The sequence below is a fragment of the Gossypium hirsutum genome, chromosome A01 (genome assembly GCF_007990345.1).
Source record: "Gossypium hirsutum isolate 1008001.06 chromosome A01, Gossypium_hirsutum_v2.1, whole genome shotgun sequence".
Classification (NCBI taxonomy): Eukaryota; Viridiplantae; Streptophyta; class Magnoliopsida; order Malvales; family Malvaceae; genus Gossypium; species Gossypium hirsutum.
This window is the reverse complement of record NC_053424.1, coordinates 54,584,436-54,607,918: the sequence shown is the minus strand read 5'-3', so window position 1 is coordinate 54,607,918 and position 23,483 is coordinate 54,584,436. Positions and strand designations below refer to the sequence as shown.

At 35.8% G+C, this 23,483-nt stretch overlaps 1 non-coding gene across 1 annotated transcript; it reads left to right on the top strand.

Annotated features, from left to right (window-relative positions):
• Window positions 1–1,076: 1,076 nt before the first annotated feature.
• LOC121206398 (small nucleolar RNA R71) lies at window positions 1,077–1,182 on the top strand. Its single transcript, XR_005901457.1, has one exon. It is a non-coding gene; the product is annotated as a small nucleolar RNA R71 (small nucleolar RNA).
• The last annotated feature ends 22,301 nt before the right edge of the window (window positions 1,183–23,483 follow it).

Here is a 23,483-nt window from a genome sequence, read left to right as displayed (position 1 = left end):
GCTAAGCAAACTGCATTCAGCTCCACATACGACCTTTCATCTAACTTTCGTTTATTTGCTAGAAGCTCCTTTAAAAATTTGACTGCGTTTGGCATCTGCGAAAGTGCTTCAATAAACGGTAAGTTAATATGTAGTTTCTTTAAAAGTTTAAGGAATTTAACAAATTGTTCATCTGAGCGGTCTTTCCTTGTCGTATTAGGGTATGGCACACGAGGTTTGTATTCTGTACTTACCGATTTCTACTCATTATGGTCGACCTCACCTTTACCTTTGCTTATCTCAGTTTCTTGCCTTGGTTCTCGTACAGGTGTGACTAACCCTTCTTCATCTTGACTAGTAATCGCGTTGAGTTGCTCCTTGGGTTAGATTCTGTGTTGCTTGGCAAGCTACCTTGTGGTTATTTAAAAGTCAACTTGGCAAGCTGTCCAATCTGAGTTTCGAGCTCTTGGATCGATACTTGTTGATTTTTGAGTGCTGTCTCAGTATTCTGAAAACGAGTTTCAAACACCGAGATGAATTTGGTTAGCATCTCCTCAAGGTTAGACTTCTTTTCTTGCTGGTAAGGTGGTTGTTGAAAACCCGGAGGATGTTGTGGCTTTTGATTTCCTTGACCGCCCCATGAGAAATTACGATGGTTCCTCCAACCTGCATTATAAGTGTTACTATATAGGTTATTTTGGGATCTAAAGTTATTGTTACCCATATATTGGACTTGTTCCTCCTCGATGCTAGGGTTGAAGGGTTGATATTCAGTACATGCTCCTCCTCCATTCGAATCGCACCTCATCACTGGATGTACTTGAGTAGAACCACACAAACCATCAATCTTTTTATTTAAGAGTTCTACTTGGTTAGATAGCATAGTAACCGAATTGAGGTTGAAAACACCAGCTACTTTCATCGGCTTTGTTCTCATAACTTGCCACTAATAGTTATTTAATGACATCTCCTCAATAAATTCGTAAGCCGCCTCAGGTGTTTTATTATTGATAGTTCCTCTAGCGGCTGCATCAATCATCTACCGAGTCAAAGGATTCAGACCATTATGGAACGTTTGAACCTGTAGCCAAAGCGGTAACCCATGGTGAGGGCACCTTCTCAAAAGGTCCTTGTATCTCTCCCAAGCATTGTAGAGTGTTTCTAAATCCATCTGCACAAAAGAAGAGATATCATTATGTAATTTGGTTGTTTTAGCCGGTGGAAAATATTTAAGTAAAAACTTTCCGGTCATTTGTTCCCAAGTAGTAATTGACCCTCGTGGTAACGAGTTCAACCACTGTTTAGCTTTGTTCCTTAATGAAAAGGGAAACAACCAAAGACGTATGGCATCATCAGAAACACCATTGATTTTAAATGTGTTGCATAGTTCCAAAAAGTTTGCCAAGTGAGCGTTGGGATATTCGTCCTGCAAACTATCAAACTGAACAAACTGTTGTATCATTTGAATTATGTTAGGTTTCAGTTCAAAATTATTTGCAGCAATAGCAGGTCTAACTATACTTGACTCAGTTCCTGTTAAAGAAGGTTTAGCATAATCATACATAGTGAGCGGAGCAGGATTTTGATTAACAGCAATTACAGGAGGTAGTAGATTTTCTTGGTTTTCAGCCATCTCCTCGGTTGTGTTTAGAATATCGTCCTCTTGCTCGTTCTTTGTTTATCTTAAGCTTCGCCTTATTTCTCTTTGGTTTCTGCGAACTATGCGATCGATCTAACTGTCAAAAAGTAATGGTCCTGACGGGTTTCTTCTAGTCATAAACTATAAGATCCTACCAGAAAAATGGAAAAAGAAGAATTAGTAATAAAAATTAGAATAAAATTTAAATTGCAGTAAAAGTAAATGGCTTAAGTAATAAAAATCGAGTGTTCCTAATATCTTAGTTCCCTGGCAACAGCGCCAAAAACTTGATACGTGATATTCGTGACAGGTTTTAAATATTTATAATGGATCGTTCTTGAAACTAACTATTATCATGATGAAGACAAGTGTACATATCCAATAGAAGTATAGCTTTAGCAAGACCCGATTGTCGAACCCAAAGGAACTAAAAGTACTAGTAATGACTGTCTTTCTATTATCTAGTCAAATAATAATGGGGTTTGTTTTAACTAACTAATTAACTAAACTAAGAATACACAGAAGAATTACTTTTGGAAAAACAATTAAATTATGACAATACCTAAGGAAAAATCCACCTAAACTTCACTTGTTATTTGACTCTGAATCGGACGATTTATTCATTTGACTAGATCCGTAGAAATCCCTAAGTTATATTATTATCCCACTCGAGACTAACAACGTCTAACCCTAGGATGAATAATTGAAATCTCTTTCTAATTAACTCCCTAGGGTTGCATTAACTCGATCTATGGATCCCCTTATTAGGTTTCACCCTAATCCGGCAAAATCTTGTCACCCTATCTCTAGGCACACAACCAACTCCGCTTAATTATGACAAAAGTACTCTTAGACAGGGTCTATTCCTCCTCTGAATAAGAGCTTAACTTGAATCAATATCCTAGAATATCAAAAAAAGAATTAAGAGCACATAACTAAGAACAAGTCAAATATTTATCATACAATTCAGATAATAATAACAAGATTTGTCTTAGGTTTCATTCCCCTTAGGTATTTAGGGGTTTTAGTTCATAACTAAAAAGGTAAACATCTCAGAAGAATAATGGATACAAAACATAAAGAAAAACCCAAAATTCCTGAAGGGAAATTGAGGGGAGATCTTCAGTCTTGATGATGAATCCGACTTCTGAGATGGATCAATCGGCTTTCCTTGAGCAGTTCCCTGCCTCCTCCTCTATGCCTCCCTTTTTCCTCCTCATTTAGGGTGTATTTATAGGCTTTGGAATGCCTAAGAACCCTCAAAATTGGCCCTTTTCGAATTGGACTCAACTTGGGCACGACAGGGACACGCCCGTGTGCGATTACTTCAGGCTGTGGTCAAGCTTATTAAAGAGGCACGGGCGTGTGGTCCACCCATGTGAGTCGTGCTTCGATTCTGAAAAATTGACACGGCCTTGTGGTCTGCCCGTGTGAGGAAGTCCAGGTCGTGTTGATTTCATACATTGGCCCATTTTCTCTATTTTTGTCCCGTTTCTTGTTCCTTTCACTCTCCTATGCTCACCTAAGTATAAAATATGAAATTAAGGCATTAGGAGCATCGAATTCACCAATTTAAGGAAAAAACGTCCATTAAATATGCTAAGCATGGGATAGAAATATGTATAAAATACGGTTTATCAAATACTTTAACTTTCTACAATTTAGTCCCTAAATTCTTAACTTGCAATTTCACCATTTTTCTAACTAAAACATGCTAGTCAATTTTACTAAGGGTCTTGAACAACCTATAATTACCATCTTTTCACATTAAAACCAATGGGTTTTTACACTTTCAACAATTTAACCTTTAACCCTAAATTCAAAAAAAGTTACTTAACAAAACAAGTTTATTTAACAACCAAGTTCAATAATCTATCAATTAACATCACAAATTCATCAATTTCATTCCTAACATAACCCTCAACCTTTAATAGTTTTAAAAAGTAACCCCAGGGTTAAGTGGTTTAAGCTAAAACGAGTTCAAAAATATAACAATTACTAAAAACGGGGCTTGAATACATACCATGCACTAGCAATTTAGCTTGGCCGAACCTAGCTCCTCCTTTACTATGGTTTTTGGTTAAAAAAAGAAAAATAAAGGTTGAAGATGGCCACTTTAATTTTCTTTCCTTTAAATTTTTGTCTTAATTTATTTACTTAATTAACCTTTTAAAAATCACTTAATTACACCAAAACCAATCCAATATCATCCACTAACTCAATTATGGCATAATTGTTATCCAAGCCCATAGATTTACTTTTTTAAAACTATTTAGTCCACTTTACTAATAGAACTCAACTTTTGTACCTTTTTCAATTTAGTCTTCTTTACCTAATTAACTATTTAAACCTCAAAGTTTCTTAACAAAATTTAATACGACCTTGAATTAACCCTATAGACATTAAATAAATATTAAAATAATAACTCACTTATCAGAGTCATGGTATCGAAACCACTTTTCTGACACTACTAAAATTGGGTTGTTACAGTTTGCCTCTCATTGCTTCATTATAAAAAGTTGGTTCTAAACTTGCAGTGATGCTTTCCAAGAAAGATCAATGCTGGGAAGAAAACTTATCATAATTGACAAAATTGGCTATGGGATAAGACATACCTAAGGAAGGCGATTAGAGAGATGAACTCTGCGAGGAGCTGAATCTCACATTATTTGTCACATAATCCTTTAGACGAGTGGATGACTATTTAATCTTATGTTTTCGACCCAGCTAATGTTCTACAAGCACACCCTCTCATTTTGAATTTTTTCCCTATTTTTGACAGCTATGTCTCTAAAATTTACCTTAGTAGTAAGACTATCTTCAAGAGGTTTCTCGTTGTCCAATTCTCCCGCTCTTTTTCTACAGTTTCCCAATCCTTATGAATGTTAAGCCCATCTATAATTCTAGTGGAATTATCACTTGCAAACACTTGTGTAGCATATGAAAAATATGTTTCTATAAACACCACATCCCTTGAGACTAGATACTTAGAAGTTTCTAAATCATATATTTTCCATCCTTTCTTGTAGAAAGGGTACCCCACAAAAACACATCTTCGACTTTTACTGGAAAATTTATCCTTATCTCTAAGTTTTTTATACGCATAACAAAGACACTCGAAAGTCCTAATATGATTATAGGATGGGGCCATCCAAAGAGAATTTCATAAGGAGTTTTTCCCTTCAAAATTGCAAATGGCGTTCGTTTGATTAAGTATTCAGTGGTAAGAATGCATTCACCCCAAAAATCAGTTGGCAAATGTGCCTGAAATATCAAGGCTCTCTTTATATTAAGTATGTGATGATGTTTTCTCTCAACATGTCCATTATGTTGGGGATTCCTACACAAGAAGTTTGGTGCAATATGTCATGATCATCAAAATATTCGCTCAAACACACAAATCCGTTGCTAGTATCACTCATAATAGTTTTTACATCCTTCTCAAACTATTTTTTAATCATAACAATGTAATTCTTAAGAACATAAGCAACTTCATGTTTTCCTTTCAGCAAATAAATCCACACAACACGAGAACAATCATCAATAATAGTAAAAAAATAATTAACTCCACAAGAAGCTAAAACTCTATAAGGTCCCTATAAATCATAATACATTAAATTGAAACAGTCTTTAGCTTTACTGTCACTAGAATAAAACATCTCTCTAGTTTGCTTTGCTCTAAAACAAACATCAGAACTTAAGTTATCACTACTTTTACTAGATTTATTTGCTGCAGAAATCAGCTTTAGCACCTTATTCGATGGATGACCCATTCTCCTATGCCAAAGATCGAAGTCTACAACTCCAAAAGCTTTACAAGCATTTGTTGAAACCACCTCCTTAAGAAAATACAGCCCTACACATTATTCTCTCAATCCAATCAAACTCATCGTATTTGGTCCTGTATAACACATATTTTGTTAGTGGTTTGCAACACTAGATTTGAGTGATTAAAAAGTTGTGAAATATAAATCAAATTTTATTTTAAATTAGGCACAAAAAGAATATGTTGCAACTTCAATCCTCCTCCAAGATGCATCGTTCTTTCTTTTAGTGCTACAATTGCTTCATGATTTGGCAATTCGAATGAACATGGGACAATGTCAGGCATATCTCTCAAATAACCTTTTATGCCAATAATATGATAGGAAGCCCCTGAATCTGTTATCCAAGAAAAAATCATTGCTTACCAATCAACCTTTTATTAGATACAATCTTTTTTGAACTCAAAATTCCTAACAAAGTGCTTCATTTTTTATCATTCAAACCACTAAGCCCTTTCTTGTCAGATTCTATAACGCCTCTGTGACTACTCTCTGTTGCAAATGTTTGAGTGGCATTTGCTTGTGGTACACAACCCTTGTCACGTCCTCCATTACTATTACGCTTAGGCCCACTTCCTCATCCTATAGCACTAGAGCAAGGTCTATTTCCCCACCAATCTAGATACCCTATCAACTGAAAGCAAGGACCCGAGTGATGTCCCTCATGGATACAATGCGAGCAAACCACAGTTCTATCCCCACTGAATTTCCTCTGCTAGCCTGAACAACAAAACTCATCAAGTCACCTTTCTCTTCTCTTATTCATGACATTGCCTTTCTCTGCTCTTATTCATGACATTATCCTTACTCGTTCTTGTTGAAAAACCATTGCATACACCCTATTCAAATTGGGTAATGAGTTTGTACTCAATATATTAGCGGGCACAGTACCATAGTGTTCTTCATCCAAGCCTATCAAAAATAGTTGAACTTTTTCTTCCTCCCTTGTCTTTTCCAACTCGGCAGTGAGATTGTATATGCATCCACCACAACTACACAATGGTATTTTGTCATAATTATTTAGTTCGCCCCATATAGTTCAAAGTTGTCTATAGTAAATGACTATTGTCTGTCCATCCAGCTTACAGTTCGTCAAATCCAACCTCAATTACTGCACTACCGGTCCATTCCCATTAAAAAAGTGTTGTATTATGTTGTCCCATAGATCTTTTACATTCTCCACAAGAGAAATAGTTGAACGTAAAGAGGGTTCAATAGTGTTAAATACCTATGTAACAAGCATGGAATTGACTATCCACAAGTCTTCAATTTTTGACGAATCATTTGTCGGTTGTTTCACGATTCCATCAATGAAATCATGCTTCTTTTTGCCCTCAATGTAGTCTACATTACCCATTCCCACTCTTTATAATTTTCTCCATACAGTTGCACTTGAGTAATTATGTTGCCTGGATTGTTCTTAGGGCTCAGATTGTAAGGACTAGGAGTTTTCTTATCAGAACTAGAAATCTCTTCATCTCTGGGAGCCATGGCTCTGACACCATGAAGAAAAAAAATATTAGAATAAAAAAGATGTCCATTATTCTCATTGACCTCAAACATATATATAGAGATCCAAGATTCCTACTAGAAATAAACTTCTATATCTGTACAAATTAAGATTTCCTATACAGAGTAACTACCAAAAATACATCCACTAGTATAGCTAAAGAGCCTAGAATATCATTACTTTAATCGTACTAATATAGCTAAAGATCCTAGAATATCATTCCTTTAATTGTTGTACTGATTTGTCTGAAATTTCCTCAAAAGTGTAGAACACTTTTCTTAAGGCTTTTATATGCCTCTAAGAAACAACAAAGCCCTCAACACTCCAGATAGAATAGTAAAATGACTAACAGAAAAGTCCTTTACATAGAATCTAATAAATGTATCTTTTCATGAGATACCCTTTCATATAGATGTATCTTTTAATACGATACATTCATATGATTATGTTTTTTTTCAAGCCAACTTTACATAAAGTTATATCTTTATAAGAAAGCTTAACGTGCAAATTTATGTCTTTACAATACAACTATTTGATCAATAACAATAATTCTAATTTATTAGACTTTTCTACATAATAAAATATTTTCACTACCAATATAACAAACAACTAACAATTTCCCTTTAGTTTAAAATGTTGTACCATACTTCATAGTCTTTCACACAAACAAATACTATGCGTACAATATGATATCTCTCGATTTGAACTATCAATTAGTGGGTGTATTTTAGAGTTCTAATGAAGTTGTTGCTATTCGAATATTGAACCACAACTTTTTGTATTAGAAGTTGAAATACACCACACATAATATTCATTTATATTTCTATTAGAGGTTGTTCACTTTTAGCACTAATATGTCCATGTGTTTATTATGTTTATAATAAACATATACAAGAAAGATGTAACACCCTAAACCTGGCCTAGTTACAACCATCATCTTTGAAAAACCAAATTTCAATTATTTAAAATTCAACAATTAGAAATCTTTTTTAAACAATTAAACCAAATAGAGAAATATAAACTTCTAACAATAACCCAAAATAAAATATGCGATAGTATAAATTCAGTTAAAAATGGTAAAATAATTAAAATAGAGATAATCGAGCTCCAACTATGTCGACCCACCTAAGCCTATGGGTTTCCTAAAATCCAAACAAACAAACTAAATGATTTTACAGCTCAGTGTATAAATTATATATTTAAAGTAACTGGCAGTATAACAAATATGTCTTCGGATCAACAATTACCATCAATTCTCAGATTTGGATACAGAAACAAAATATATCAGTTACAAATTACATATCACATTAGGTATCGATGTAGATTTCCTACCCCCATTCGCTACACACTATCCCCGTCCATCCCTACACACCAAATAGGGTATCAAGTACCCATCCGTCCCAACACACTGCATAATGATTGTATGTCATGAATCAGAGTGTCTACGTACTAGCTGCCAGACCAGAGTGCGATATTTTGCTAGAATCAGATTTATATATGGCTTAGCCACCATAATCAACAGATAAATAATTGCTCACACTTCCTCCTTTATCACAAATCCAAACCCAATACAGTTACAAAATTGTTAGAAATTAGAAATGCACATGCCGTTATTCAGATCATATTCGAGTTAAACAAATCATACTCAATTAACGAGTATCTCAGCAAATGTAAGCACATATTATAGTTTATTCATTATTAGATCATCATATGAAAAGTTATAAAGCCTAATGCAGATCTTACGGACCATACAATAGGCCCACATTTGATTAGAACGAAGTTTTGGCCCTAGAAAAAATCTTAGTTTTTAGCTCACACGCCCATGTGGATTCACACGGCTTGGATGGCTAGCCCATACGGTCTACACAGCCTATCACACGGCCTAGCACATGGCCAAGCACACGTCTGTATGACTCAAGACCCAAAAATCCTTTCGCATGGCTTGGAGACATGCCCGTGTCTTTGGCCCGTATGATTTTAATTTTACAACAGTGAGTTACATAGCCTAGACACACGCCGTGTCTCTAGCCCGTGTGACTCTAATTCCAAAATAGTGAGTTACTCGGCCTACCACACGACCTAACACACGACCGTGTGGCTCACATGACCTACCACATAGCCTGACACACAACTGTATGCCATCAACAACCATGGTTTTTGGCTTGCTTCGATCCCAAAATTCGAGGTTTTTGCCACTCACCTGGTACGGGTTTGACATAGAAGCAACAGAGGTTAGTCTAAAACCTAAAAGCAAAAATTCAATGACAAATTAAATGATTATTCTCAAACAAATCGCAAGAATTTTCTTACCAAACCAAATTCGTGTTGAAAAGTTTTGACACAAAACCCTCAACCCAAAAATTCACACACTCACATTGCTCGTAACAACAATTTACGGAACTGGGGCGTTGGAGGAACATTATCTTTAGCATCTTCACCTAAAAAGAAAGCCAATCGAGCACTTAAACAGAGAATTCGAGTAAATCAAGCAAAAAAAACTCAATTTCAACAAAAACGAACGAGAGCAAATGTTTAACAAAAATTCTAAAATAAAACTCACTTAATTACCTTTTAGTTGAAAGGTAACAAAATGTGCAACTTCACTGACTACACAGTAGCAAAAAATTTAACGGCAAAATTCAAATATCAAAAAAAAAGAAAAGAAAAAGAAGAAAGAAGAAAAAAAAGGAGAGGAATGTAAGAGGAGAAAAGAAAGAAAAAACAATTTAATTAATTTAAAAAAAACAAATAACTAACTCTACAGAGTAGTAAAAACATATCTCTGCTTCGCTTACGTAGAGACAAACACAAGACCAAAGGGTATGCAAAAGCTTAACCATTGAACCAACAGGCTCATTCTTGACACAAAATTACATAGAATTTAACTTAAGTCCAAAGCTCGAAGTAATGGTTGATTCAAAACAATTGAAAATCCCTTGACCTCAAACATACAATTTATGCTCTAAACCATTGAAGTAGACACTCAGTTATTCGTAGAATTAACAAGCAAAATTTCAAACTTTGAGGGCGTTACAAAAGACCCTACCTCTACTTGTTGAAGCAACACGACTTTTTGTGTTTATATAGGCAGAGTTCCTTTAACGTTTCCATTGCTTTAGACATTTAAACAATAAGAAGCGAACTCCATTAATAATATTTAAACCCATCCTCTCTATGTAATGGACCGCACTAGTTTCCATTAAACTTGTTTTTTAGAATGAGTTTTACTAGTGAATCACAGACGCATAACGATAACTTGTTTTTACCCATTGAACTTTAGAATTAGAGGTTACTAATTACAAGATGGGTTTTCATTATCGGTGTCTAATAATAGGGTTCAAACTCATTCTAATTGTAGTACTACTAAACAAAGAAAATTATTTTCTAACATTCATTATCATAAATTAGAGATTAAATCTATAATATATAATCACTTCATAGGCTAACTTAACCAAGTGTCTATTTTACAACATGCTTTTTGGACATTGTTTCCTTTTTCAAGGAAATAGTTGGCATCGGTTATGGCCACAACTCATTCTCATTAATATAATTTCAACTATTCCTTTTCCATAACTTTAATCCAACTTGAAGTTTGATAAATGAATAAAGAAGGCAATTATACTAATCTTTTAAGATTAAAAACCAATTTGAAGTTGGATAAATGTATTTTTCAGTTTTGCTTCTTTCTTCAACGCACGTGGTCTTTTCGATTTCTGGATCATACTTAAACATGCTCAAACTTTTAGACCTGTTCATAAAGAGAAAAAAAATATTAGTAGGCACTAATCCTTGACAACGACGCCACCATTTGATGGATGCTGAATCCACCAAAAATAAATCTTACGCCTAAGAACATAATATAAAATTCGTAATATAGGGAGTAGGGTCGATCTCATAGGGATTGGTTTGACAGTGTTCGAATTTCTCACAACTAGGGCCTTTAGTGGATAGTTTCATGCCCAGACTCTTGAGTTCTGTGTAAAATAAGTAAAAGCGGATTAAAATATTATGAAATTAAATAAACAAAAATTGAAAAATAGTAAATAAGATTTGATTTCAAAATTAAATAAATAAACCAAATTGATGAATGTTCCATTCTCGGGTGCAATGTTAACTTTATTTCCTGGTCATAGACTATGAATGTCTTTTAACTCATTGGTAAGCCAAATATAGAGATCAAGTATGCCTCAACCGCCAATTCTTTCTTAACCGTAAATTAACTGTGAGAACCACCCAGTGATTAACCCTTACCAAATGAATAACCTTGAAAGTAGCTTCCATGATTAATTTGTTGGCAGCCTTGTAAATTAAAAGAACCGGATTCTAATTAACAATCTCAACTATGTGGATCATTTATACTAGATCACTTAATCCTATGGCGTCACCCCAACTGCACTCCCAATCAAACCATGCCAACTTGTTCTATAGTAAAGTAATTCGACATCGAATTAAGTATACCAACTGTGTATGTAATAGCTTGCCTAATGTAGACCATATCGATATGTTATTTGGTGTATAGTTGATTAAGCCAATGGTAGAAAAAGGGATAGATTAGTGAATTATATGTTAAATGATGGGTGACGTATTGCATGGATTTGATAGTATGCCCAAATTTAGAATGCCTCACTAGAATTCACCATTTGGCGGACTCTTTTGTGAGACAATTTGCCAACCCTAGATACTTTAGGCGAATTTATTAGTTCGCGGATCGATAGACTTATTTTTCGTGTTTTAGATTGAAAATGATGGCTCAGTGAATATTGTCAAAGTTTAGTTGAGACCTAGTTGGAATTGAACTAGGGTATTGTTGATTTAGTTGAGACCTAGTTGGAATTGAACTAGGGTATTGTTGATGATTAGACTTCAAATTTTTAGGCAAGTTTATTCTCGAGTTTCAAGGGTGATAGTGGGATTTTCTGTAACAGCCCATTTTTCAGTGAAAATCGAAACAGTGGTTTCGAGACCACAAATCCAATCCGAAAATAAAATTTATTTTTATTTTATTACATGGTCCGTAATATGTTAGAAATGTCATGTGAAAATCCCGATAAGAAAATTTTATTGATTATGTTTTTAATTAGGGAAAGGACTGAATTGCATAAAATGCAAAAGTTGAATTCTAGTAGCTAGAAGGATTAAATAACTATGGAATTCAAAATTTGAGGTCCTTATATGGTAATTAGACCATTAAAGAAAAGTATGTAGATATTTTGGTGAATCATCCATGGAAATTTAGAAAAAGGGCAAGGATTAAATTGAAATTTGAAATAATTTAATTAATTAAAAAGATTATAAAAGATATCATCTTATTTTTCTCATCTTCTTCCCCAAAAATACATGGAAACCCTAGGAGAGAGAGAAAAAACTTTCATGGCTTAATTGGGTAAGTTTCCTTGTCCTATATTTAGTAATTTTGATATTTTTAAAACTGTGATAACTTAATCTATCTATTTGGGGATCAATTTGAAGAGTTATCAAAGTATGGAAATTAGGTCATGGATGTATATGCTGAAAATTTTAAATTTATGGTAGAAAATGAAAGGTTGTTGATAGATCAACAACTTTTACAAAGTGATTTTTGATGAAAACATGATTTAGGGACTAAAATGTAAAGTTGTGAAAATTGATGAAAAATTCTAAAATTTATAGAAAATATGTGTTGTAAATTTTATGTTGAAATTTTGGTTAGGCTTAGAATAAGGAGTAAATTGCATAAATTTCATTTTCTGAGCCTAGGGACGAAATTGGAATTTATGGAAAAGTTAGGGGCAAAATGGTAATTTTTCCTAGGACGTAAATTAAGTCCAAATGAATATGAAATGTGTGAAATTGATGATTAAAGTTATTTATGTAGACCCTAATAACACAAATTTGATGTTAGATCGAAGAAAAGAAAATGTTTTAGATTAGTAGATTTTATACGCAAACCAGTGTCGAGGTAAGTTCGTGTAACTTAATCGAGCATGTAAGTATGTTAACTTGAATGTTATGATTGTTTGCAATATGATTTACATTTGTTTGAATATTATTAATGTGTGGATGATTCCATGTTCGGTAATGTTAGAAAAAGGGTAAAGTCTCGTTTGAATATTGAATTCCGATGAATATATATGCTTTCCCGAAATGAACGAGGTCCTATATTTGTTGTTGACGGGATTTAGCTCAGACGAGTAATCATAATGACCTCATTGTAGAAAGGATGTAATATCTCGAAATAGGACCAAGTCGGAATAGTGGTTTCAGGACCACAAATCTGGCATCAAAATATTTATTTTATGATTATTATGAGGCCTAGAATATGAGAATATGCATGTGTTAAAGTTTCATGAAGAAATTCTTTGAGTAAGGTGTCCAATTGGAAATTAGGGACTAAAATTGAATAAATTGCAAAAATTGGATTCTAGAAGCAATTTATATGAAATTGCTTTAGATTAAAAATTAGAAGGTCTTAGAGAGCAATTTGCCCAACTTCTAAGTTTTTGGACAAAAATGGGCTTGCATGGATGAGATTTTAAAGAAAGGGCTTAAGGGCATTTTGGTCATTTGGCATTTTAATGAAATAAAAATCAGCCATTTTCTCCCTTGTACCAGTCGAAACTCTCAAGCCCTCCATAGCTAGGGTTTTCAAGCTTTTCAAGCTCAATAGTAAGTGCTCCCGAGACTTATTTTTAATGTTCTCTGTATTTTTAAAATTACCATGGCTTGCTCTCTCCATTTCTACCCATATTTCATGCTAGGGATCATGTTTAAAAATTTAACCATGCATGAGTTACTTGTATTTTGATGGATTATGGAGGAATATGAGACTTGGATGTGTGTTAAACATCTTTTCCTAGGTGATTTTCATGAAAAACCCCAAAATGGATCTTTTTTACAAAAGTTGTAAAATGTGAGGTAGAAATATGAAAATAATGGAAAATGTGGGCTGCCATAAGAGAGAAAAATGTTCGACTAGGCTTGGGTAAGATAGAAATTTGCATGTGTTTCATTATACGAGCCTAGGGACTAAATCGTAAAAATGTGAAAGGTTAGGGGCAAAACAGTAATTTGGACCGAGGTGGAATTTAAACTTGAAATGTATAATGTGGAGTGATAATGATTTAATTTTGTTGTAATAGACCCCTAGGAACAAATTCTGGAGGTCGATCGAGGAAAACGAAAGGTTTCAAAATAACCGAAACACAGCACCGAAACGAATACTAGTTAAGTTCGGATAACTTAAAGTAAACTCCTAATATGCCTAACTATATGATTTGTGAATGAATGATAATTGCATTTATTGATGGCATAAGATGTCATGAAATGCATTCCTAATAATGATGTGTTGAAAAATTGTCTCGGTTGAGGTTAAAAAGGGAATTCGATGGATAAATCATGTTTTACATGTGTAATGAGATCCTGCATGTGTTGCAGAAAGGATTTAGCCCGGACGGGTAATCCGCTAATCTCAATTATGAAAAGGATCTAGCATGGACAGGTGTTCCTTTGGATGATTGAGCCTCCTGAAGAATACATGTGCATTATGGATTTAGCCCGGACGGGTAATTCGATCAGGGTCTGAATTTAGCCTGGACTGGTAATTCAGATCCGAGCTTATTAAAGGTGTTTGTCGCAATAAGGGATTTAGCTTGGACTGGTAATCCCGACATTACCTTCTGAATTTACGATATGGGGGATTTAACCTGGACTGGTAATCCTGCCATAAGATATGAGGTTCGTGGGAGTGCACACATGAAATAATCATCCTTATGAATTGATGGTTAATGGATATTCCATTGATATTTCATAGACACTCAACGGGATTAACATGAAATACATGTACAAAATGAAATTTTGAATGATGAGCTCATCTAAGATAAATTACATGGTGCTTTGTTATGTGGTTAACTCATTGGTTGAGTGCATGTGATAAGGAACCATTTCATACTTGTTGGTTTCCTTATCTATTATGGATGTATGCTAATTACTTGGTAAGTTTACTTTCCGGTTATTTGAGCTTACTAAGCATGTAAATGATTACTCCTCTCTTTTCCCTACTTTTCAAAGCTCAAGGACTCGTAAGGATTGAAAGACGGTTGGAGAGCCAGCACACTATCAAATAGACCAGCTGTGGTATAAAGACATTTCTATTTTGTTCAATGGCATGTATAGAACCTTTGAGAATTTTGTTATATGTGTCATTTGATTTGCCAAATGAAGGCATGTAAAGATGTACCTATCTTTCTGTATATTGCTATAGGAATTGGTTTAGTTTGAAGTAGGCTATGACCAACAATTCTATGCATGTTTATATTCATATGTGATGGTTTGTTTATAATTGGCAATGAGTCACAAGAACGAGCCAATTTTGAATGTGTTATAGTGACAGGGAAACCCATAAATACAATATGGGAAAATAATCTAGCATGTATGAAACCAATGATATGAAGTTTCCATGCAATAAGTTTTGCCAAGATCATTTATAAGAGTATAATCATGTTTTGCTTTGTATTTGGTAACCATTAAGTATAAGTGGTAAAAAGGGTGACCAAAGGCTTGGAAAATAGCCTATTAGGGTCCACATGGTTGGACACACAGGCGTGTGTCTAGGCCATGTGTGACACACGGCTCACTTCCATGTTTGTGCGTTATGGTCGTACGTCCCCTGCACTTAAAATTTTAAGTCAGTGTTGTACACAAGCAAGCCACACGGGCGTGTGCCATGGCCGTGTTTTAAAGTTAGTGTTGCACACAGACTAAGGGCACGGGCGTGTCCCAAGCCGCACAGGCGTGTATGACCACACGGTCTATACCCACACGGGCGTGTGGAACCTTAAAGCATGAATTTTTCAAGTTTTTCTTAAGTTCTCAGTTTAGTCCCAAACCGTTTCTAATATATGTTTTGGGTCTCGTGACCCTGTTTAAGGGACATAATGCATATGAACGAGAAGTTTCAAGTTAAAAGAAATTTTATGGTCTGGTTTTATATGCGTATGCTTGAGTTAAGTTAGATAGCACCTCGAACCCTGTCCCGACGTCGGATACGGGCGAGTGGTGTTACATTTAGTGGTACCAGAGCTATGGTTTAGTCGGTTGTAGGACTACCGTAGAGGATATTGAGGTTTGTTATACATGCCATTATTCGAATATTGATAGTGTGACATCTCCTAACTGTTCAAATTGTTTTAAATATAGTAAATGTCTTCCAATCAAGCGCAAGATGAGTACGAGAGAGCTGAGAGCCATGCTCCAGCTTCTGTACAACGAGCTGTATCTAGTAGTAATACAAGGCTTATGTCTGAAGGCCGGGAAGAGGCCCGAGCTGACTTCTTTGGTATGATAGATGAATGGTTTGGGGATTATCTGAGGAATCGCCCCAACATACCAAGACCTCCCCCGCCCCCTAACCAATCTGATGAGGATGTGCCACAAGGTATGGCACCGGTAAGAATTGGTAAGGCCCTCGTAGATAAACTTAGCAAGTATGGGACTGAGAAATTTAAAGCCAAGATTGAAGATGATGCTAAAAGAGACAAGTTCTGGCTCGAAAATACTACACGGGTGTTAGATGAATTGTCGTACACACCCGAGGAGTGCTTGAAGTGTGCCGTGTCCCTCCTGAAGAATACTACATACCATTAGTGGAAGACTGTATCCTCGGTAGTGCCAAAGGAAACTATCACTTGGGATTTCTTCCAAGCAAATTTTAGGAAGAAATACATTAGCCAAAGGTTTTTAGATTCCAAGCGAAAGGAGTTCTTGGAACTCAAACAAGGGAACAAGACTGTAGTAGAATACGAGAGAGAGTTTGTAAGGCTAAGTCAGTACGCAACTGAATGGGTCCAAACTGAGTCGAAAATGTGTAAACACTTCAAGGAAGATCTGAATGAGGAAATCAAGTTGTAGATCGGAATCCTTGAAATACGGGAGTTTGCCGCATTGGCTGATCGGGCCAAGAAGTCCGAGCAGCTTAATAATAAAAGAAAGCAAGCAAAGAGAGAGGCTCGAGTTGAAAGCAAGAGGTCCAGCGGTAAAATACTCTTGTTTTCCACGAAGAAAGCAAGGAGCCAGCATGAACGCTCCACTTCTTCAGTAGGATATTCGGGTAGAGCGAGAGGCTCTAAATGATGAAGTCAAAAGTCTTCCTCCCCGATGGTGACTAGTGTGGGGAGTGTAGATGATCAAAAGCCGAAGTGTAAGAGTTGCAACAAATTTCACTTCAGAGAGTGCCGAATGAAGAGTGGTGTGTGTTTCAGATGTGGTTCTCTTGACCATTTTCACAGAGACTGCCCTAAGCGAGTCGAAAAAGAAGTAGAAGTAGCCCTAAAGTCGAGTACTCCCATTCCACGGGGTAGACCTCCGAGATACCCTGGAAGTGCTAGTGGCAGTCGAGTCGCGACTAAAGACACTGCAAAGCCAGAGGTTCGAGCCCCTGCAAGAATGTATGCAATACATGCTCGAGAGGAAGCCTTTGCTCTTGATGTTATTATGGGTACTTTTTCTCTTTTTGATACAAGTGTTATTGCTTTAATTGACCTAGGGTCGACACATTCATATATTTGCATGAGATTGGTATCTAGTATGAACATACCCATTGAACCTACGGAATTCATCATTAGAGTGTCGAACCCACTAGGAAAATTAGTCCTGGTTGATAAACTCTGTAAGAATTGTCCTTTGATGATTCAGGGTCATTGCTTTCCAGCTAACCTTATGTTATTACCATTTGATAAATTTGATGTAATACTTGGTATGGATTGGTTAGCCCTTCATGAGGTAATTGTAAATTGTGGTAATAAGTATATTAAATTGAAATGCCCGGATGGTGAGATTCTACAGGTTGATTCAAGAGAATTGGGTTCGCTGTCGATTGTAATCACGGTAATGGTTGCTCAGAGATATTGAGGAAAGGGTATGAAACCTACCTTGCATTTTTATTGAACACTAACGAAACAGAGTTGAAGATTGAGTCTGTGCTGACAGTATGTGAGTATTCAGATGTGTTTCCGGAAGAATTACCCGGATTACCTCCTGAAAGGGAGATAGATTTTGTATTGAATTGGTGCCAGGGACAACTCCCATTTCTATTGCTCCGTACAGAATGGCGCTAACCGAGCTGAAAGAGTTAAAAGCACAGTTGCAAGAGCTGACGGATAAAGGATTTGCAAGACCAAGTTTTTCACCTTGGGGTGCCCCTGTTGTGACACCCCTAATTTGACCCTAGTCGGGAAGTGGTTTCGGGACCGCTAAACCGAGTTGCAGAAATAATTGAATATAATATTTTATGTCTATTATATGTATATATGCATGTGTGAAAATTTCATGTTTGAATTTTGTTAATTGTAAGTGAATTTTATTAAATAGGACTTATGTGAGAAAATTTAGAAATGTGCTAGGCAAATGTGAAGTGGCCTATTAATGCATGTTATGAAAATGATGGGTTTGCATGTCAAATTACCCAAAATTTGAGCTAGTGGCCGGCCATGCTATGGGTGGAAACATGTTGGGAACATGTTGGCTTAGTGTGTTATGTTAGAAAGAATAAATAAAGGGTTAGTAATTAAGTAATGAAAAGGGAGGGGTGATGAAAACAAAGTTGTCTCATCCATCCCCCCCTCCATTTGCCGTAACTAGACAAAGAAAAGAAAAAAAAAAGAAAGGGTGTTCATCCTTTAACACCTTGGCCGAAAATTTGAAGGAGGAAGGAAGAAGAAAGGTTGAAGAGATTCGGCCATGCATGTAACTAGACTAAGGTATGTTTGATGATGTTCCATGAGATGCATGCATGTTTTAGTTGTTAGTTTGAGTTCTACCTAGCCCATGGTCTAAATCTTGCTATGTGATGGAGATGATATTCGGCCATGGGTGTTGTCTTTCTTGGTTGGTGTTTTGATGTTGTGGTGATGAGGCATGAAGATGATTGAGCTTGAGTGTTTAATAAAAAGGTTTGGATGTGAGAGTGTGTGAGGAGTAGAAATGAGGGGTCTTAGCAACTTCATGAAGGTTCGGCCATGGTGCTTCAATATTGCACTTGTGTTTAACCCTAGGATTAATTAGTTATATGGTTAGTATGGGTATGGGTGACCGAATATGAGAGCATGAATAGATGGAGAGTTTGGTGAATCGGTATGTGGTAAATGTTAAGTGTTAAATGAGATAGAAATGATAGATTAATGTTGCACATTCGGCTATAGTTAGGCATGTTGATGATCTTATCTTGACTTAGATAATTAGGCATAAAAGGGTGGTAATGAGGTTGAGGTTGTTGAATGGTTAGTTGGGTAACAAATGAAGCATTCGGCCATCACTTGGGAGCTTATGTGATGTTGAGTTTAAAATTAGCAAAGGTGATTACCGAATGTCCAAGTATGCATATGCATGTGTGATTAGATTATTGATAGTATGGTAATTGCATGAGGTTATTAGCCGAATAGCTAAGAACATAAAGTAGCAAGATGAAAATTTTACCATGTCGTTTCGTATGTCATAAAATCATTAAAATGTGGATACCAATATATGTAGCAAAGCGGTTAAATGAGTTAATTTATTTGTTTAAGCTCAAGACTCTAAAGGAGAGGCGTCCAACAAGGGAAAGGAAAAAGTGATCGAATAGCCGCCGAAATTGTTCGACCACATCCGAGGTAAGTTTTAAGTGATTAAACGTTGAGTAAATTCAATTATAATAGGACATGATGAGTTGATTTAATAAGATATGATGTGGCCATGATATGTTCTAAGCTCAAATGGTAAGTTCTTAAGTGTTTGAGCTTGGGAATTCAAGGGTAATTTGAAATAGTCTGCTTAGGACAGCAGCAGTAACGTGGCTTTAGAAAATCACCATAAATTTATGAATTTGAATTAGAGGCTGAATGAGACATGAAATTAAAGATTAATGAGTCTAGTTTCTTATAAAAGAAACCGTGTAAGCAAAGGAATTTCCGATAATGAGATACTTAAAGTTGTGTGAGACAGCGCAGAATGACACTGTAATCCTCTGTTCTGTTTTTAGAAAATCATTATAAATTGTAAAAAAATGGTTATAAGATAAAATTTATATGCTTAGACTCCTTAATGAGTCTAGTTTCAAATGAAATCAAATACAACACATTTTGAATTCAGTAAAATGATAAATTTGATTCGTAGTGAAGAGTGGCAGATTAGTCAAACAGTGAAACAGGGGAAACTTTAAGAAAAATCTGGTATTGATTGGCCAAACCTAAAATTCTGGAAATTTTATGGATGGAAGATATACGAGTCTATATTCAGGAAAAATTAACGGAAAGTGATTTGGAGTTTTGTAGCTCTAGTTATAAATAATTTAGTGACTATTGCTCAGGAAAAACAGCTTGTGCTGAATTTGAGATTATGTTGTGAACCTTGATAAACTTGTTTTAGTTGCTCATAAGCTATTGATTAAACCCATACTTGAATTCTAAATCGTGATATTGTAAGTTTATGAGTATTCGAATATGAAATGATAGTAAGGCCTAATGGCCGATGTGATGAATGTGAAAGTGTATATATGTGATAAGGCCTAATGGCCGATGTGATGAATGTGAAAGTGTATATATGTGATAAGGCCTAATGGCCGATGCGATGAATGTGAAAGTGTATATGTGTGATAAGGCCTAATGGCCGATGGGATGAATGTGAAAGTGTATATGTGTGATAAGGCCTAATGGCCGATGTGATGAATGTGAAAGTGTATATGTGTGATAAGGCCTAATGGCCGATGTGATGAATGTGAAAGTGTATATGTGTGATAAGGCCTAATGGCCGATGTGATGAATGTGAAAGTGTATATATGTGATAAGGCCTAATGGCCGATGTGATGAATGTGAAAGTGTATATATGCGATAAGGCCTAATGGCCGATGTGATGAATGTGAAAGCGTATATATATGTGATAGGGCCTAATGGCCGATGTGATGAATGTGATAAGTCCCGAAGGGCATTTGTGTCAGTACTATATCCGGGTTAAAACCCCGCAGGCTTTATGCGAGAATATTATTACTGATTAATGTCCGTAAGCTTCGTGCTCGTACTATATCCGGGTAAGACCCGATAACTTCGTGTGGAGATTATGTCCGGGTAAGACTTCGTAATAAGAATTGCTTATAAATATATTCAATGCGAAAGGTTAAACAGGTATGTACTCCAAGTTTATATGTGAGCTTGATTTGCACTAAATCATAAGGTAGTTATGTGATGCATACGAGAGCAATCTATGAGACTATTCCTATGATTATGTGACATCGGATCAGTGTGAGAGGTGATGTGAAATCATACGATATATCTATGTCACATGAGCTCACTTTTATGTGAAAGTTTATCTGCCTATTGTATATGATGAGATGTGCATATTCGGTAAAGGGATGGTATGCCCGAAGGAAGAGTGAAATAAAAATACGAACAACTACGTTATAATTTGATTGTTATCTGTTGACACTGCTTAAAACTTACTAAGCATTGTAATGCTTACTCCGTTTACTCTGTTTCCTATGTTTTATAGATCTCATTGCGAAGCTACAGGCTCGGGGATCGTCAGCAACTAGTCACACTATCACTATCCACTGTTTGGTACTGCTATGTTTTGGACTATCTTATGGCATGTATAAAATAGACTAGTGGCGGAAGAATATTTTGGTTAATGTATATAGCCATGCGAAAATGGCTTATATATGTTTGAGCATAATGTTATAATCATTTGGTATGGAATGGTTAATCACTATCATAATTTGTGCTATTTATGCTAAAAGGGCTAGTTGAATCATGGAAACTATGAAATAGGTAAAGTCTACCTTAAAGGCAAATGCTGGCAGCAGCAGTGATGTAGATTTGGGAAAATCACTAAAAATAGTAGGATTGGAATTAAATAATGAATAAATTATGTAAACGAACCGTGGTGAATCTATTTTCATAGGAAAGTAACGAAACGATCATATGGACAGTATGTTAAGAGATATTTAGGTTCTCGTGAGACAGGGCCAGAACGGTTTCTGGATTCCCTGTTCCGACTTTGGAAATTCATTATAAATTAACCAGAGATAATTAGGAGTCATGCAATATATGTATAGATTCCTCTCTGAGTCTAGTTTCTATAGAAACAAACGGCATCAGTATTGAAGCTCTGTGCAGGGAGATATCCAAGTCGTAATGCGCAAAGGTCAGTGTAGTCGATCCCTGTAACATGGGAGACTTTGACTAATAAACTGTACTAATTGGCCTGACCAAAAATTCTAGAAAAAAATATGTAGATGGGCATATGAGTCTACTTTCAGGTAAAATTCACGGAACTGGATTTCGAGTTTCAGAACTCAAGATATGATTTTTAAAGAAACTAGTACGCAGACTGGCAGCTTGTCTGGGAAATTATTTTTTAAGTGGTTTGAAGTCTGTTAACACCTCGTGTTCGACTCTGGCGACGGCCTCGGGTTCGGGTGTTACATTTGATTGGTATCAAAGCTACGGTTTAGTCGATTCTAGGACTAACGTAGCACGCGTGAGTCTATTTATATATGCCATAAAGTGATAAAATGATAGTGTGATGATTTTTGGCTATTAAAATGTGTTTGCTGTATTGTAATGAATCTTGATCCCGATCGAGCTGTAGCAAGCTTCTGACTATGAGAATTTGCGATATAACTTCATTTAGATATGCCTAAATTATTAAGTTGATCAGGTACGTATCATGTACTCGTATTTGAATTTCGATTTGGATTGGATTATAATGGTATAAGTGATGCAATTTTGAAGGAGTGTTATGACTATAAATGTGATTTTTGTATGTGGCTATGGAACTGGAAGTTGAATGGTCGATAAGCATGTTGTGTTTGTATTCAAGTAATGTAAATGATATACTAATGTGTATTGCTATATGTGTATATGTATGTAGAGACGAAATTGTCAAATGTAAAAAGGCAGTGAAGCGTATAGAGTGGTTGGTTTTCAGCACTAAGTGTGCGGGCAATAAGTGTTCACGGTTGTGAGATTGGCACTAAGTGTGCGAGCAATAAGTGTTCACGGTTGTGAGATTGGCACTAAGTGTGCGGGCAATAAGTGTTCACGGTTGTGAGATTGGCACTAAGTGTGCGGGCTTGAAATGCATGGCACTAAGTGTGCGAGTTTAAAGTACATGGCACTAAGTGTGTGTGGTTGATTATTAAGCACTATGTGTGCGAACCCACTATATATATATATATTTTCTATCAATTATTTATATTAAGGGTGCGACCTTACCAAGTCGATTTCGGACTGCGGAAAGGGGTAAGTTCTTGAGTAATAGAGCTTAAATTATGATTTGATTAGATCATGTTTTAAGCAAATCAAAATCATGCTCTTTGTGTGTGGCTATTGAGCCGAAATTGCAAGAATGATAAGTGTCTTATGTTTGAGTTTTGCTAATGAAAATGAAATACGAATGTGTCATGATTTATTGTTAAATGTGCATGGTTATTCGAATGATGTCCGGGCTAAGTCCCGAAGGCTTTGTGCTAAGTGACCATATCCGGACTAAGATCCGAAGGCATTGGTGCGAGTTACTAAATCCGGGC